The 18,474-nt window shown below is 38.0% G+C and overlaps 1 protein-coding gene across 1 annotated transcript in view; it reads left to right on the forward strand.

The window, feature by feature from the left end:
* The first annotated feature begins 1,262 nt into the window (after window positions 1-1,262).
* Window positions 1,263-18,474, forward strand: part of CALCRL (calcitonin receptor like receptor) — a 67,024-nt gene continuing 49,812 nt past the window's right edge. The window contains exon 1 of the mRNA XM_074829655.1: window positions 1,263-1,461. The gene's annotated coding sequence lies outside the window, so the exon portion shown is untranslated. The remainder of the gene's footprint in view (window positions 1,462-18,474) is intronic.

Here is an 18,474-nt window from a genome sequence, read left to right on the forward strand (position 1 = left end):
TTAGTTTTAGGTTTCTTGCTGTTTTCATTTTTGAGGAAAAGATTCTTCAATGGCCAGATGAATTCACTCACCCAGTTCGGAACACATTCTACAAACATTTCTGCTGGTAAAAAGAGTGGATGAGCAACAGGTAGTGAGAAGCAAGCAGAGTACTTTATCTTGTTTCGTGAGCACATTTAATGGTTATTATTTTGATGAGCACTTACAAAACCACGACCTTTGGGAGGTCCTTATGGCCTTCCATAAGGAGCACTGGTGTTACAGGTGTTAGTGTTATTTGAGCTCAGTGCTCCGTGAACTCCCCATTTGCTCAGCATGGTATTGTCATGTGCACACAGCAACTGTCTGTGGATTTAGAGAGCACAGATTGCCTATAGCACAGGCATCAGCTGTACAAAGAATAAGTGACAAATGCTCTAAGACACATTTTAGGTCCTGATACAGAATTCTTCGAAGGTAGTAGAAGGACAGACGTTAATTTTGTCTTGTCAATTATGGCAGTTTTCAAACCAGGCAGCTCCTACTCGTGCTTTCTAATCATTAAAGAAATGCAGCCTAGAGATCTGTGCAGCAGCAGTAATGTTCCTGCTGCCTTTTTTCTACCCTTGGTATTTCAAAGACTTATTTACAGGTGGGGTGTTTTTTTTTTTCCTTGGGTACAAAACAAAGTGGCATTTTAAATTACGCACTTGCTTGATTTTGAAACTTTGGTTCTGACCTTTAATGCAGTTTTACATCTGAGGCATGCAGCAGGATGCATTTCAGGAATGGAAGTATGTCTCTGTAGAGCTTTCCAGCACTTACAGTATGGGACACAACGCGGCCCCGCGGTTTCTGGCAGAGGCGGGTCAGGTCAGTCACGCCGCTCGTGAGCACTGTTTGCCTCTGATTTATTTCTCTGGGTCTAGTTCGAGGGGGAGGCGGAGGAGGAGGCATCTCTCCGTACACAGACAGGTCCTGTGGTCCTCTCCGCGCCTATTTCCCGACCCGTTTCGGCGCCTTAGCCCTTGCCCGGGGCGGCCGAGCGGCAGCGACCGGGGGCGAGGTGCGGACAGCCCGCCCCGCGCAGGAGCCGCCGCCGGCCGCGGGCGGCCCCGCTCCCGCCGGGGAGCGCCGGCGGAGCCTGGCTGCCCCGGGACCAGCCCTTTGAGAGCCAAAAGTAACTTCGGGGCGGCTGCGGGCGGGGTCGGGGTGATGTAACAGGAAGCGCTGCCGTGCCGCCCGCCCGCCCGGGAGGCTGCCGGCGCTGCCCGCCGCGGCGCTCCGCTCGCCCGGCAGCAGCAGGCGCGGCCGCGGCGCTCGCCCGGCGGCGGGGTCGGGGCACCGCTGCGCTCCGGCCGGCCGACGGGACTGGGAGGCAGGCGAGGCAAGGCACGGGGGAACGCGGCATCGCCTGCCGCCCTCGCCGGCGAGGGAAATCAGCCTGGTCGCTCTGAAAGCGTTCCCGCACGACTCGGCGTGGTGAGTCCTGGCTGCGCGTGTGCTTTCACCGGAGAATGGGGGGTTTGGGGCCACCCGAGTGCGCGTCGAGTTAACCTCGGGGGGATGTAATCTGCAGGGAGAAGGGGGTATGCCTGAGGGAAAGCTTCGTTTATTTTTAGTGAGCGAAATATTGAGTTGATTTTATAGCTGGTGTTGTTGTAATATATCCTTGAGGAAGTAATCACCGATAAATAGAAAGGGAGGTAAAAATATCCTAATCGGCACATAAAGGATTCTGTCTAAAAACCTCTCATATTTGCCAACCAAATTCCTGTCGTTGCATCTGGAGAGAATTAGAGGCTCGTTGGTTTGAAAAGGGTCCTTAAGACTAATTCAATACAACTGGAGCTCTTCCAAGAGAGGCTGAATTAGGTGACAAAGTGGTGTAGATTTTCGTACTGAATATTCCTTTAATCTCATTGACGCTATTGTACCGGAAAGAGGTCATACTTGAGTTATTTCATAATTAAGTTTTGTATTGTAATTCCACGACTAAAAAGATAAAGCTTCTGTTTTGTTTGAGCTTTCTGTTTCCTTGATAAAAAGCTCGAGTTTGAAGCTTGTACGCGTGCCGGGCTGTTACTGTTTGAGATTTTTCCCGCAAACGCCGAACTGATTTATTGAAAGGTAATTGTCCGCTATTTCATTTCCTTGAGAAACTATTGAACAGTGGGAAGTGTGTGATTCTGTGCCAGTATCAGCTGAGAGACGGTTAGGAGTCTTGCCACTTCTTCAGTTTTCCAACACAGATGGGATATCCCCCGTTTTTACAAATACGGTTGCATGACTGAGATTGCTACCTCTAGGCATTTGCTTTTGTGTGTAAGCAGTGGATCTGCAGAATCAGGAAAAGAAATCTTGTTTCTAAGGGATAGTTAAGAAAAAGTACAGGCTATAAATCACGCTTGGATTTGATCTACAATGATTCATTTAGTCATCCATACGTTTTATAGGGGCCGAGATTTAAATATTAATAACAATAGCTGAGGTTTTTTGCTTTCTACCTTAATAAATTTATGCCAGGTATCCTGCGGCCGGATTTTGCTGCTCTTAGAATTGTGCCAGTGCAGAGTCTTTCCAGTCATATTGTGCATACTGGGGATATTGTCATTCATTTGCAGTAATCGTTTTGAACCCGTTCAGATCAGTGATGTGCTAAAAGCCTGGTTGTTGTGCTCTGAATCTGAGGTCCTTTCGACGGTCACACTAGATCTGGATAAATATGAATAAGACCAGATCTGAACCCATGTGTGCTCTTTCAAAGTACACATGCTGCAATACTGTCTGAAATTCTCAATGAAAAAGTGATCTGTATTTTCGCAGTATTTACTTTTGTAAAAGTCTGCTTAAACTCTCATGGGCTTCACTGCATATAGGAGCAATCCCAACGTCTTTATCTGACTTCAAAAGTCCTCAGCACAAAAGGCACTCGGTGACACTAAATCAAACAAGATGACACCAGATAAAAAGCGTTGATGTTGTTTTAATGATCAGTGCAGTAGGAACAACTGTCTTCAGAAGTATTTCAGCTATATGATTTAGAGTCTTATTTTATGCTCTTCTCAAGTAACTGCTTAAGGTTGTGGTGGGACTGCCCACATAGGAAGTGTCAGGCACATATGTGTTTGCAGGTTTAATGCCAGAATCTACATTATTTGCAGATTAAGAAAAGACACTGGCAGGATAGTGATGTAGAGCAGCGCGACTGCACTTTTTAGTGGACAAAACTAAGTACCTGAATATATGACATGCACTGCAAGTTCAAGAATTGAGTGATATATGTCCTGTCAACTTCAAATGTTATTGTACTCTGAATTCCTGATCAGCTGGAGTCTTGCTCTGGATTAAGAAATGTAGTGTTTGTCCCTTTGAATAGGCTTTTCCTGATACAACACAACTCTTGAAATACTGGCCCGCTGAGAGCCAGTGGGAATTTTCCCACTGACTGTCAAAGGGCAAGATATTATAAATGTGAGTATTTTTCTGTTGAAGGAATTATACATACATCACCCATCCAGTCTCTTGCGTTCTGAAGTCTGTTGGCAGCCGCCTTCTGATAACTTCTGTTACTTTATTATTTTCTATTATTCTATTACGTCATTATTTTGATAACTTCTATTTGAATGCTCAAGTTGAAAAACACAAACCTGCGTGTCTCATTCTTGGCAACTAATGTCTAAATAAACAGACCTACTCTGGGAACGCAGTATTGCTCTGTGGGCTGTCTGGGCATTGCAATCCAGGTTTAGACTAGGATACAATTAAGAACAAAACTGAAGGAAGAAAGCACACTAATACATTTTCTTTGCCACCAATATAATTGCTAATTCTATATTCTCTGCGTTCGAGTTAATCAGCTGCTTCGAATAGCATTCCTAGCATGTGCAAGAGCTGGGTAGGATTGAGCCCACAGGAGACCACAAAATCATATCAATAAAAGGTTCAGACCAGTCCACAGTCATGTGGAAGAAACTATTGCTATCAATATGTTTTTAATAATAACATGTTTATAGCGATATTTAAAAAGTATATATCTAGTCACTTCTATAGTAAATACTGAACATAACACGGGCTATTTATGAAAGCGTTTGAAGGAATTTCTCCAGTGAGAAGTCCAAGTCTACAGTTAGGAATACAAAATATAATTTCTCTTTAAGAAGTTGTTCCCATCTGCTCCCAATGTGTTTACAGTGTTCTTGATCTGCTAGCAAAATTCTTTTTGTGCTTCTGATTAGCTGTCACTCCTATAGAGTGTATATACAATATTGGCATTACCTCAGCGTTACAGTCACCTCTGTTCTAAAAGCATGTGTAGCTATGTCATTGAGTTTCATATGTAGTAGTTTCCTTGGTTAAGCTTTACACTTATAGAAAACAGTCTCTTAGTTGCTCATGTAACTGTTCTGTTACTGGGACATATTTTAAGTCTTTGGTGTAGCAAAGTGTCAGAGCTCTGGAATTAACTATATCCTTGATATCACTGTGTCAAGGAAGGAATGACTACTTCTATTACCAAAACAGATGTGAGTTGACAAACAAATAACTTTTAATCAGTAAAATAAATCTGGAAGTGTTTTTGTGTATGTGTTTATGTGTATTAGACATGTAATAATATATATAATATTTCTATGTACATATGTACAGTATATGCGGGTCGGTATCATGCTGACTTTTATTATTCCTAATGTATCAACGAAAGAGAGAACATGTATGTTTTAAAAGAGATTTTCAAAGTAAATTAGTCCTAAACCTCACCCTTTGTTTAGAAAACTGTGAGTCATGGATGTTAATATTTTAAATTGAACACATTTGAATCTTGTTTTCTTTTAATATTTAAAAGAAAAAGGAGAAAGCTTTCCATGGCTGTTCACAGCACATTTTTTTTCTTTTTTGTACTCACATTGGCAATTCTGATGTTTTCAGTGTAATACGCTTGCACAAAGAACAGCAGAAATTGGCCTGTTACTTACCTGTTATCTTAAGGGAGAATTCCACAGCCAGTGCAGTACAATAGAAGATCTTCTTACTAAATTTTTTTCCATTAGAGCCGTTGCATTTTTTTTGTTTCCATTAAATTTGTTTCCATTTGTTTTTAGAAATACTTTTTCTTTTTGTCCTGTTTTAGAATCTGGGCAAAACTGGAAGGCTAAACTTTTGCATTTTCAAAGTCTTGTCTCCACGGTTCTCTCTCATGCATATCTGCCTTACTCTCCCAAGCTTGCTTATACTGTTTACATTTTCCCAGCAAAGCCATTCTTTTTCTGTCCTAGTTCTGTGCAAACACTTTCAATCATTGCTGCAGTATACGCTGTCCAAAAGAACAGAAGTGATTTATTTAGCGTTGCTTTTCCTTGGAAAGATGCATTTGAAATGCACTTAACTGAATGTAATGCATTTAAAAAAGACTTTCCATGAGAGAATCAGTGTACTCACTTCAAGAAGAGAAAACAGATTCTCAACTGGTGTAAATTTGCATGTGTCTCTGAAGCTGTTACCTTTTAATTATAGCATAGATGTCACCCAAGACTTTTCTGACAGTTTTGGCCACTATTAAGCTGTAGCTGACCATTAAGATGGTAATTGAATTTTAGAAAAATAAAACAATGTTGTATTTCTGGATTTATGCCTGGATCATGCGGGCCTTATTTAAAAAATATCCCAAACAAAATTAGTGACAGAGTTTGGATTAATGAAGCCTGTACCAGTCTGACTTCTCATATAATACCAAGGACAAGGAGCGAAACACAGTGATTAGTAATTTTCTTAAAACTATTATTATGTTTGAAGCAGCTACCTCATATGCTGTTGTATGCCATCAGCTGTGTTTAGGCTGAATATCTTTTTAGTTCCTAAAAACTATTACCATCTTTTCCACATGTTCTTTGATAATTCTGAGCCTGGAAACTGCACAACCTTGATGCTTGTATGGGCATAAAGTATCGCTCTTTGTACTACCATTTAGATTTTCCCCTCACTTTTTTCCTTCCCCATTACAGTGGTAAAGTCTTGGAAATTAATTTTAATAAATTAGTATTATTTTAATTCTGCTAATGCTGATAGAGTTTCATTAAACTAAAGCAAAAGATGTACTGAGAACATATTTGTTATAAAAAAACTCATTTGTTTTAGGCTTTAAAATGTTTTTCGTATTAATGTTATCATAAATGAATATAGTTTATCTCCCAATAAATAATCCTTCCTGGACAGAAATTTTAAAATACGTATTTCAAAAATGAACAAGAGCTTTAGACATCATACTTGTTTCCTCTATGGTTGCATCTATGTATGTATTTACTGACCTAAATGGATCAAAAAAAATGATACTGTGTAACCTTTGATTACTAAAAGGCCACATTTTTGCAATGATTATCCTGAAATGTTCTGTAAAATGGGGATATTGGCTCATTTGTTCCTGTTAGGGAAATCCAGCAGGTGTCACTCTGGGGATTAAATAAGGAATATTTCACAAACAGAGATAAATTTGCTTGGGAGAGGAGATGTAAAATTTAAAAGTGTTTATTCTAATACATTTTTCTAGGATAATCTTTTGCCCATGCATGCCTTCTTAATTATTAACTTTCTTTTTTTAATTACGTGATATAACGGGTGTATTTGTCTTCCCGTGTATCCCTTTGAACATGAAAAATGACACAAGAGTTAGTATTAGACTATACAATGAGAAGTTTTACTCACAGGTGTCAGTTTTGAAACATAAAGAGCTGTGAAACAGTTAAATATTGCCTTCATGATATTAAAAATGCTTTTGTCGGCTTCTCTGGGAACCAAAATTACTCTTTTTGTCAAAGGAAATTCTAGTTACACAAGTAATGTGTTTTCAGTTATGATGAATCCAAGGAGGTGCTCTGCAGTGGGCTGCTGCCAGTGAACATATTTACTGAAACTGTTTACATATTGTTTTCTGATTGAATTAGCTAAAATTGACACGATAGGTGGCTGTCGTGATATTTTTGACATGATAGGTGATGTGGTAGGTTTCACAGTAAAAAATATTTGGAGAAACTTTTTCATGTTGCCCTGAGCTGCTAGTACAAGAAAGTACAAGCTGTGCTTTTTGGGAAAAAAATAGAAAAAAAGTCTTGTTTATTGCACAGAGTGTTACTTCAGGGAATGGTATAACAATGTGCTTGTTGCATTCTGGTGGAATTTTACATGAGTTTATAACTCCATATTCTGTGGGTTCCATATTGTGTGGAATTGGAGCATGATTGTTAAAAATTGGGGGGTTTCTAGAGGGGATTCTTGTTTATTTCCTGAACTGTGTTAATGCCAGCTTGTACTGAAACAAATACCTCAGCAGGTAGCTTTTGAAGGCAATCCACAAATACAAGTCTCTCTTCAAATATAAAGAAGTGGGTTTTTATAAATACATGCATACATACATGTATTTTTATATATGCATAAATGTGTGTGTATATATATTTTACATGTGTATATTTTACATTTATTTTTTTAAAAAAATCATCTCATTATAGAACTTGTAACCTCAGGCCACTTTGAACAATCCAGTTTCCTTTCTCTCACTTCTTTCTCCTGTTTAAGCCTCCATCCTGTTCCGTTTTTTAATTCAACTTCCTTTCCTGTGATGACTCTGAATGAGTCACTTTGCCAGGCATTAAGAATGTGGCTTGACAATATTTCTAAAAGCTTATCCTACACTGGCTCATGCAGATGAAATTAACCTCTGCCTTATCCTTCCTCTCAAAGAGAAATGTCCGTTTTCACATGTCTAGTTTCTTGGAAGGGGAAGGTGGGGGTGAGAACCCTTTCCATAAATGACTATATATTGAAATTCATAGTCATCCTCCTTAAAGAGGAACAGCAGATGTGTGTACCGTAACAGAGTATCAAGATCGGTAACCTCTTATAAATTGATTTAGTATTTAGTCGGGAAAAAGTTAGTTTAAACAAGTTCAGGAAAGCCAAAATTAAGGCTCTTTCCTGAGTGCTATGCAAGTACTCTCTGCATGGCCACCATTCTGCATTTCTTATTAAACGTGTCATTTATTACATCATAACATTGAAGGAAGGCCACCAGGATTGTGTTTTTTTTCTACATAGCTAGCAGCAATCGGAAAAAGCACATGCTTAATGCTAAGTGGGCACTTAAACACTGAACTAAATTGTAGCCTTTCTTGTGGTTATGTGCATGCCAGTGTAGTGTGGGGTTTGGGGTTTTTTGTGTTTTTTTTTTTTCTTTGTGGGTTTTTTTTTTTTCTTTCTCTGTTTTGGAAGAAGTGTGTAAAGAGAAATTTAAAAAAAAATGTTTCTAATCAGTTAATCATGTATGTGCATCAGGAAATAAAAGCCTTTCTGCTGAAAACAAACAGGGAAAATTAGAATCCCAGAGAAGACTAACTTTCCAAACCAATATGCAAAATAGAGTAAGAACTCCCATCAAGTTAAACTCTGCTATTGCAGTGTTCTCTTTACCCCACAGAGCTGGGGAATCTCATACTCCATCAGTTTTTACAAAGGGAGATCTGAAAGATTACATCCCTTCTATCATTTTCTGTGTGTTATGTCATAAGTGTAATTAACATAGACACAAATTACACACCAGTGAGCAAAGTAGAAATAGAAAATTTGTTCATTTCTATTTGCTATCACAATATAGGTTTTATATAAACCAAGAGTAATGGCTGCAATCGGAAGAACAGTTCTGTCTGGAGTAAAATAATTGGTTATTCATTTATATTCATTTAAATTTATGTATGTTTCTTGTACTGAAAATGATTAATTTCTGAGTAAAGGAGGTGATCTGAGCAGTCCTCAAATCTTGACAAAGTTGTTCTTGGATTGATTACGGAGGTCACAGCATGGTTTTACAAGAGCTTTATGTCCCCCTACACCTCATGCTGGATGCACTGTCTCAGCGTTTTCAGAGTTTCTAGGAAACTAGCTATAAAACCATCATTCAGATGTTTTTAAGCTTTTAGTATGAACTACTGGGGTAGCTGCTGGATCTAGGTTTTTTTTTTTCCTTTTTTTTTTTTCTCCCCCCCTCCCCCAATTATTTCAGAAGAGATTGTACAAGTAGGATTTCTTCTCTAGAGGAGATCCCTCTTCTAAAAACTGTGTGTGAGATCCAAGGGTAGAATTCAGCCAATGTAGTTTAATTGGACACTTTTTATTTAGAGCTACAGAGATAAAATAGTCTGCTGACATGCTAAGCTTTTCCTAGAGTCACATTACAGCTCAGTGAAGGACATGGCAGTAATTCAGGTTTGTTGGAAGGATGGCAAAATACTTGCGCTGTCTCTGCAGGGGCACTGGGGCACCAGAGCATGTCCATGTGTACTGGCATCCATAAGATTAAGTGTATAAAGTTAGGGTGAAGTGAGCATTAAAAGAGCCTGGATTCAAAGCAGATTGTGGGACCGATTGTGGTAAGTTTTCTAAGTCAGGCAAGGGGAGAAAAGATATTGTTGAAAGATGTTTTGTCAAATGAAGACAGACTGGCGTGATAGACAGTTATCTGTGAAAACTCGGCTTCCTCAGGGGATACACATTTGCCAAACCAAAGTGTTCAAAAATAGCATTATACCATGCAGGAATGTGGGACTTCTTAAACCAGAGGTTTCGTTTATTTTATTTTATTTTTACAATTTCTTTAGCCCTTGTGTTTCCTAGGTTTCCAAGCTTTTATATTTTTAAACATTTACAGTTTTTAAACTGGACAGTTGTCCAACTGCTGCTTCCTTGAGTACTAAGTAACATTAAAAGGATGAAGTCTGGAAGCAGGGAAGCAAGGAAGATAAAATGCTGGAAGGAATGACAAATGCACAAAGAAAAAAAATCTGAACCTCAAAATGTATTTCCCATAGGAAAGTAAACTGTGAACAAATCAGTAAATGGAATGATGTTGTCTTTAGCATGATCTTCCAATTGCAGAGACAAAACTGAGTCAGGTATCCTGTGGTCAGTCAAAAGCCATTTCTTTACATACATAGTCACGTGGCTAAACTGAAATCTGTATCTGGAGTTATGTGTATGACATGAATTCACAGTAGGGTTGCTAAATTAATTGTCTATTGGGTATTTTAATTTATCAACAAAAGCAGATGCTGGGTTTCAGTACATGATCTAGTTAAAATACCAGTAGCTGCAGTGATATCTTAGTTCATTATTTGTCATACAGAGTGAAGGTGAAACATCCAGTTGTCACACATGGAAGATGATTATTACCACATCTCTTCTTCATCTGTGCGAGGGAAGGATTCTTCCTATTTCTGCTACCATGTTAACTTTAAATGTACTGACTATAAGACTCCATGATCTCTCAGAATTTAAACCCGTGATTTTCCTTTTTCATTCCCATTCTTGTCATTTGTTGCCCTTCACAGGTAAAATGATTCTCCTATCTTCTCAGTGTTTACAAATCCTTCAGGCATTTGTAGGTAAATATTTTTACTTGTCTTATTCGAGTTATGCAAAGATGTGGGGTTGTTTTGTAAGGCTTCACATCCAGTTAACAGCCCACTCAAAACTTCTCTGGGTGTGCCAGGGTCTTTTTCTCACCTCTGTTATGTGCCCTGATTTGTGCACGTGCAGTCCCACATTACATGGGTTCCTTTGCTGCCATGCATCCGCTATTAAGAAAAATTGCTGAATGAGAGTAATAGAGAGGAACAATGGGCTATTACAGGATGTTCAAGACAGGGTCATTACAGTATATTTTCTTGTGCAATCTTGTTATGAACAAGCTTCGTATTTACCAGCTTGCTTCATTTGTCAGCACCCTATTATTAGTGTTGTAAGGCTACAAACTGCCTGTTTTCTAACAGAGTTCAATCTGATGAAATACAAATTTTATCTAATAGTTCTGTGGAAAGCTGCTTTACGATATTTATAATAAATTTATGTATTTTGTAAGTATTCACTATTTATTTATCATCAACAGTAATGAGAAAAAGAGCCAGGAAATTTTTCACTATCAAACTGCAAATTAGCTCTAGCATACTTAGCAAAATTAAGTCATGGAAGCTTATGATGGGCTGTTGAATTTGAAAGTCTTGATAGGTCATTTAAAAAAAGAAATAATTTGCTTTTGAAGTTTGAAAAAGAAAATGAGTTTTTCACAGTGCTGCTTTTTGACATACAGGGTATTTTTTCCATAATTTCCAACACTTGGAATTGAAAGGGTCAATTTGATGTAAAAGGTGAGGATAAGAAATAGCACCTAGTGGGCCTTTGAAGCAATTGCGGACTGTTTCAGCGAGTAAATTAACGGTTCTCTAACTGAAGGACACCCATTAATGAGCACAATTGTTAACATTTAAGAAGGTTTCCAGCTAATGTGAAATAAGGAGTTCAAGCAAGAGGATTCAGTCAAATTTGGGAAGACCTGAATTTGGGTTTGGGATCCAGGGATTAGTAGAATAGACTAGAAACCAATCCACAGGGATTTGGGATGCTGGTGAAAACTGCGTATGTTTTCAGCATTGTATGAAAACGTCTCAACCTTTAGTCAAGACCCATCATTTTCTTAGACGTGTTCTTGGAATAAACAGCCTAATTTGGAATACTGGGCTATATTTGTGTAATAGAGCCTAAGGAATGGAAAACTAAGGGTACTATAGGTCAGTATTGAGGTTAGCAGAACTGTGAGGAGGAAGTCTGGCAGCTGAATATCCTACAGCATGTCTCAGTGCTGCCTTCTTTCTCATGCAGGGACAAGGCGGGTGGGGGAGTCAGCCACTACAGGAATATACATGTAAGTCTTGTTCTTGCAGATTAAGGAATATATTAACTGACATGAAGTGTCAGCTGATGAGATTTGAGTTAATGCTACTCATCAAAAGCTTTTCCAGACTGTACAGTTTTTGTCCAGTTTGACAAATGGCTCATTGGAAGTGTTAGAGACCAACTGTTTTCCTTCAGCTCTCTGACTCCATTTGGCTTTTGAGTCTTCAATTCTACAAAATCCTTGAAGTCACAAGTAGTATACTCCCACAGTTCTACATACTTAGTGAAACTATATGGATGATACGCAGAGCACAAAACAAGGTTTGCAAAACCAGCAACAATTTAAAGGGAGTTATAAGTGGGGGGAAAAAAGCTAGTGACCAGCAAGAAGATACCAAAGAGAAAGTATGTGTTGGAGAAAATGTCTTTTGTCCACTGGGTACACATGACTACTCCTTTTGAAAGGTGAGACATAGAGGGTGCTCAGTAATTATTTTCCACACCTAATGTAATTTTTATCCACTTAAGAAAGAACATTAATATATCTTTTGGTATGGGAAGGGGAGCGTGCACTGCTTAATGTAAAAATAAAGCAACTAATTAATGCAAATCAACAGTATTGGTGTCACATTAACTACAGCACAATAGTTATTGTATTCCTCCTAAAACACCACATGATCTTATGTGCATGGATGTAAGCAATTTTTTGAACTAAAAAAGCTCCAAGAAATACATGTGGATTTCCAGAATCCATTTGTAACCTTTTAAAGCGAGCACTTAAATGCTTAGAGCATTGAACATGTCAAAAGGATTTCATGTGATTGTTTTTTTTAATCAGCTGGGTTTCCAATGGGGTAACCTGCAACTGATTGCAAAAATCTTTTCTCTTGACTCTCTCTTGAGATTGTAAGGATACTCTATTAGAAAATAAATTAGTTCCAGTCCCATAGAGGGGGATGAACTCAGCTTGTCACAGACAGACAGTTGTTTCCTGACATTGGGCACTTGGGTAACAACTTCCACTGTTTGAAGATGTCACGGGTCATATGGATTCTATGTGTTTGTGGCCCTTTGGGCTTAACAGGAAGGTCACCAAGTTATCAAGCAACTGCTGTCTGTTTGAAGAGATTCAACTGCCTTTCCTGCCCCACTGTTGAAGAACCTTAGCTTTCAAAGACAAAACAGTGGTGTGCCTGTGAATTTGCCAGTATCTAGACCTTGTTTTCTAGCTAAAAACAGAAAAGGAAAAAAAAAAATAAAATTGAAGTGTAATTATTTTCATTCTCATTTCCTTTGTGTTCCATGTGATCCTATTGGCTCTCTTTTCCTCTAGCATAGTCTCTGTGGAGTAACCAAATCTATCTTTGCTTTATATCTTTTCGGTGCTCTGAGAGTCTTTCCAAAGCTGTCTGTAACCCCAGATCTTTAGGAGAAGGATTCCCACTTCTCTGCAACCCTCTGGAAGAACTTACTGTGTTTTCCCCATATAACCTGGGTGTATATGTTGTAATAAAACAGAGATTAGAATAATCCTTGCTCAACAAACCTATATGGATAATACAAAGGGCGGTTGAGCCACAAACTTTGTTTCCCAAGTATACCTTTTGACTGACTTTATCCTGATTGCGTAAGAGCATGGCTACCAAAAGACCTGTTCCTAAGTTGCACCTCTTTCCAAGAAGTGCAAGATATACATGTGGAAATTCTAGTTATGTGATCCTTTGCAGGAGTGTAACTATTATTGTAGCCAGTGTTAAGGGATAACTAACACAAAACAAGAGTTGTTGGTTTGTTTGGGTTTTTTTTCTTCCACAATGTAGCAAGCATGTTATCATTATTAGCAATAGAAGATCCCTTTTCACAGTCTTTCAACGAATTAACTGTTTTCCTTGTTTTGTGTGAGGAAGGTAACCTTTGTAACATCCTGTTTTATTTACCAGCTATATCTGTAAGCTGCAGGAATCCTGTGTGTGAAGTCACAGCACAGTGCTCAAGACAGAAATCCTTGATCTTTATTAGAAAACCAGTTGGTAACAAACTGAATAAAGTTGTGACTCCTGTCCGGTGGTTGTTTTAAATAGCACCAACTAATACTTTTTTCAAAATTAGTGAAGTGATTCAAATGAAATCAGAGTCCTCTTGTGTCTTCCCCAAAATTCATGCTGTACCATATTGCACATTGGTGGGGAATGGGGAAAGAGCGTTTTATTACTGATCGCTCTCTCTTTAAAGTTCACATGACTCTGCAGTTCCTACTCTTTTGCTGGAGTTGGAATCGAAGCACCAAAATACTATGGAAAAAGGCTGCTCTTGCATTATTTCTGGCAGGCTTATAACCTGGGAGTATCTAAAATATCATCAGAAAGCCTGTTCTCATGAGATTTCTGTCCAAATTTTCAGACCAACAAATCTGGAACATTATCCAAAAAAGCGTAGATACTTATACAATCACACAATTACAGCAGAGCTTGTGGTTGAGTTTTTTGGTGTGGAGTTTTCTTGGGTTTGTTTTGTTTTGGGGTTTTTTTTGGTTGCAGTTTTTTCCTTTGTCACTTTTCATATAAAGATTTTTGCATAACTCTAGGTCTTTTCTGTTCTTTCACTCTTGTCTTCTCAGCTGTGTAAGAACTTCCTTTGTCCCCTTCCCTTAGGGTTTTTTATTCAGACTGATCATTCTGCATTCTCTTAGAAATAAGTGTCATTTCTTATGAACAACAATCTGTTAAGTGGAGAGTGATGAAAATTTTGCAGAATGAACTATAGAACCTGTTCATACTAATTTTCTAATTATGACTACTGAAGATTAACCCAAGTTAGTGGATGGATATTATTTAAGAAAATGTTTTTTCTGTGCTTCGCTTCAGGTAGATTTAATAATGAGTTTGCATGCTATTGCTATATCAAATTCTTCTTACCAACAAATCTTTGCTAAATGTAAACATCTTATAGATTTAGACACAGTTGACCACTTTGTTCAAATATTACTCTAGAAGTACAATACATGAAAAATAATTTTAGAAAAGCTCTGTATTAAAGCAGTGGCCACCATGAGCAAACAGATTGTTTGCTAGACAGTATAGGTAATGCAGTTGTCAGTGCTATTGCTGTGTTAGTATTCATCAGTAATTAATTCCATTTCTTGAACAAGAACACTCAGAGACCATGTTATCATTCTAGCAGAGTCCTGCCAAGCAGCTGGTGCTGTTTCTTGTTTTTGTTTTTTTTCTCAGGGAAGTAGGATTGAGCTCACTGCAAATGTTTCTCATCTTTCACTGATATAAATCAGTAAACATAATCATTCAAAGAAAAACACATTTGACATACATTACCTATATGGACAAATATATATTATGCAGTGGTGACTCCTATTTATAGTTCCTTGATTCTATAACAGGTAAACTAGTAAGATATGCATGGTTTAAATTTTATTTATGATATTAGCATCCTTAGTCTCCTAAAATACAATTTAATGATCACATAAGCTTAAATTAATTTGCATTTTAGGAGGAAAAACTCTTTGTCTATGTGGTGAATGTGAGGGAAAAAACATTGGTCAGCACAACTTATGACTACAGAATGTATTGGGGTGCTCTTTTAGAATTTATCAGTTTTTAGTTACATGTATTTTCCTGGGGAAAAACATACTTCTCTAGTACCTCCGTACAGTTGCAGCTGCTCTGAGGAAATATTTGCATATAGGAATAATGTTTCTAAGATTCCTGTATTAGGTGAGAGACTTAGGAAAATATATTCACTGTGAATAAGGAGGGGAAAATCCATCTCTTGATAGACTGTTAGTGTTATTTGCACTGAGCAGACCTGTGCTAGCATCTTTGTATCACCCTCAATTCAGCAAACATTAATGAGTTTAGTTTCAAAATTGTACTTGTTAGATAAATTAATGTGCCTGTGTGCACTCTGTCCATAATATGGAGGAACTTGCTTGAGCTTGGAAGAGCATTGAGTATACAGAAGACTACGTAGCTTATCCAACTATGCTGCTACTTATTTGATGAACTGAATTTGTTCCTCAATTCCTCATCCTTGGGCTTCAGCCTCAGCACCCTCCCACCCCACCTAGTATAAATTTGTACAGAATTTTTCTGTCCACTTACTGTGCAGATCTGCTTCAGTAAAAACAGCGTAATGGAAACCACGTGCCTCCAAATTAAGTCAGGTCAGAGAGGACTTGCTACTAATAGCCTGTTCTCAAGTCTGAGATGCTTTAGGTATGTGCTTATACTTGCTGATAAACTTGATTTTGTTTTCCTTTGCTCTTAATTTGTGAATTGGCTCCTGGCTATTGCACCTGAGTACGTAGCTTAGTTTCTACAAATTCTAACTGGCTATCTTTTCTAACTTCTATAACACAAGGACCAGAAATTTTCTGGCTTAAGCAGTTTCAAGGTGCTGATGGTCTATATATAATCATACCATATATTTATATCATATTCTATACATATTTGTACCTTGCACCTCTAGCTGTAGTTTAGGAAATGTTGTAAAACTGACAAACATGCCATGTCTCCAGTAAACTAAAGAAAATGCACAAGTTTGTTTACACATACTGGGATTGAGTTCTCTCTTTCCCACCATCACCTTCTCTCCAATCCTGATGATTTCTTTTTCTTATGTTTTTAAAAGTTTGGCTCCACAACAAATTGCTCATAAGACCAATTAATGTTGTGAAAACAGATGTTTTTGATTTGTTAGCAGTGACATGTTGTTTTCAAGGATCGGAATATCATAGGGATATTATATTTTTGTAACGCAACTCATGTTTTTCATTTATTTTAGAATAGTTAATGCTGTTTCACAGGTATAATTGAACTGGAACCTTTAAACTCAAAATGGAGGATTTCCCATCTTGAATAAGACCTAGGCAAGTGAGCTTTAGTATCCCTTCTTTTGACTTCTGTCTGTACCCTGTGCATGGTGCTTCCTGAAATGAAAAAAATGTATGTGTCACCTTAAGAAACTGAATTTATTTTTGCAATGCTTTGCATAAAGAAAAAAGAATTTCTCCTTAATGGTCCTGGGAACTATTTACTCCCCTGAAACTCACGTACCTTTATCTAACTATAAATTTATCTAACAAAGATAGTATAATATTATCCAGACTTATAAAAAAGCCAGTGACTGAAAGCAGTTGAATGAAAGATCTTTAGTGTTTATGCAAGCTATATGCTGGGCTATATAAAGTAACACAGTATTTTTATAATTATCAGCCATTAATTGTGTTGACTTCCTTCTCCTCCTAGAATTAGCACAGAAAGGAAGGCATGCTTGTGTTTTGTTTAAAGCCTTGATCAACAACAGCTCCCTAATTTTCTTCTTTACTTTCCTAAACTTTACTTGCTCATAAATGGTATTTGTCATAGTGACAAAATTCATGTTTGCCAGTTAGGCAGTATGCTTGTTAAGACTACAACTTCAGTTCTCCAAGAATGGTCATGAAACTTGTGCACAAAGACCATTTGAGCATCTAGCATTATTGAGGACAGGATCAGTACTCACCAGCTACTCTAAGCTTGGTCCTTCTACATCAACATGGGAAGAGAATTAGATTAACAGTGTAAGCATAAAGCATTCAGCATTTTAATAATTTCTGACACCCTCAACATGGCAGTTAGATTTCAGTGACTGTTTTTTCTCGTGATGGTGTAAAGGCCAAGGAGCATGGAGAAGAACAGAAGAAATGAAATCACAGTTCCAGTAATGAAGAAGCTTTTCAGGGAAGAGTCATGATCACACACAGGCATCTCCTGGGCCAAGAGAGCTGACAAGCCACAGAAGCACTTAAAGGGAGTAACACTGGAGAAATTACATTAAGTAGCCAATTCCCAATGTCAAATCTAGCTGTGAGGACAGAAGTAGCACAGAGAGAATGATAAATGTGTGAAGACGCGCATTTGTAGTTGTCTCAACAAGTCTGTCTCTGCAGTTAACTCAAAAGACCCCAATCCAAATTAACTGTCGGATGTATCAAAAAATGACAGGACTTAGAAACAGATTTTCACAGTTCTACACAGCTCATAGCTCTTTAACAGTTGCATGGGAGATAAATTGTGCGAAGAGTGTTAAGACTTGCCTTTACAACTTAAGCAGTTCTGCTTTCTTACTTCCATGGTTTTTAGTACAAACAAGAAATAATGCACATATAACACTGAAAGTTATTGAAGCATTACATGCCTTGGACATAAATGCAGCTAATTCCTCAAAAGCATGGCTCTGAAGAATAAAATTCTGAAATCCATAGCTCAGCTGATAGCTTTCTGCAATGATGCCGTAGTTATCCCTGTGGGATGTGGTAGATGCAGCTAGGACAGGGAGTGCTAACAAACCTTAGGATGTAGCAGCAAGTACGTCATAACAACTTTTGCCAAGAAGCAAATCCAATCCCACAGTGATCAGCTCCACCTATGTCACAGTCCTGTAGGAGAGAAAGGGTGTTGCTTAGAGAAAAGCACTTGAGGTATTTTATGGTAGAAAAGAGTGAAGATACATAGGTTTTCTATGAGAATTTAATATAAAACAGGTGGGTTTTTTAATTTCAGTTGAGTTTTGGTTGTTGGGGTTTTTTTTTAATTTTTTTTTTTTTTTCCTTGAAACCTAGAACAGGTTATCATAAAGAAAATTCCATATTATACTGGTCAGGTGTGAGATGCAAATGATATGAAAGTGAAGTATAGGGTAGACTTTTCGCAGCCTAATTTTTTGTTCCCAAGAAATACATTAGAATTACACAGTATAGCTTTCAAAGCTGACTACCTGAATATATTGAGA

The sequence above is a fragment of the Strix aluco genome, chromosome 6, assembly GCF_031877795.1.
Source record: "Strix aluco isolate bStrAlu1 chromosome 6, bStrAlu1.hap1, whole genome shotgun sequence".
Lineage (NCBI taxonomy): Eukaryota > Metazoa > Chordata > Aves > Strigiformes > Strigidae > Strix > Strix aluco.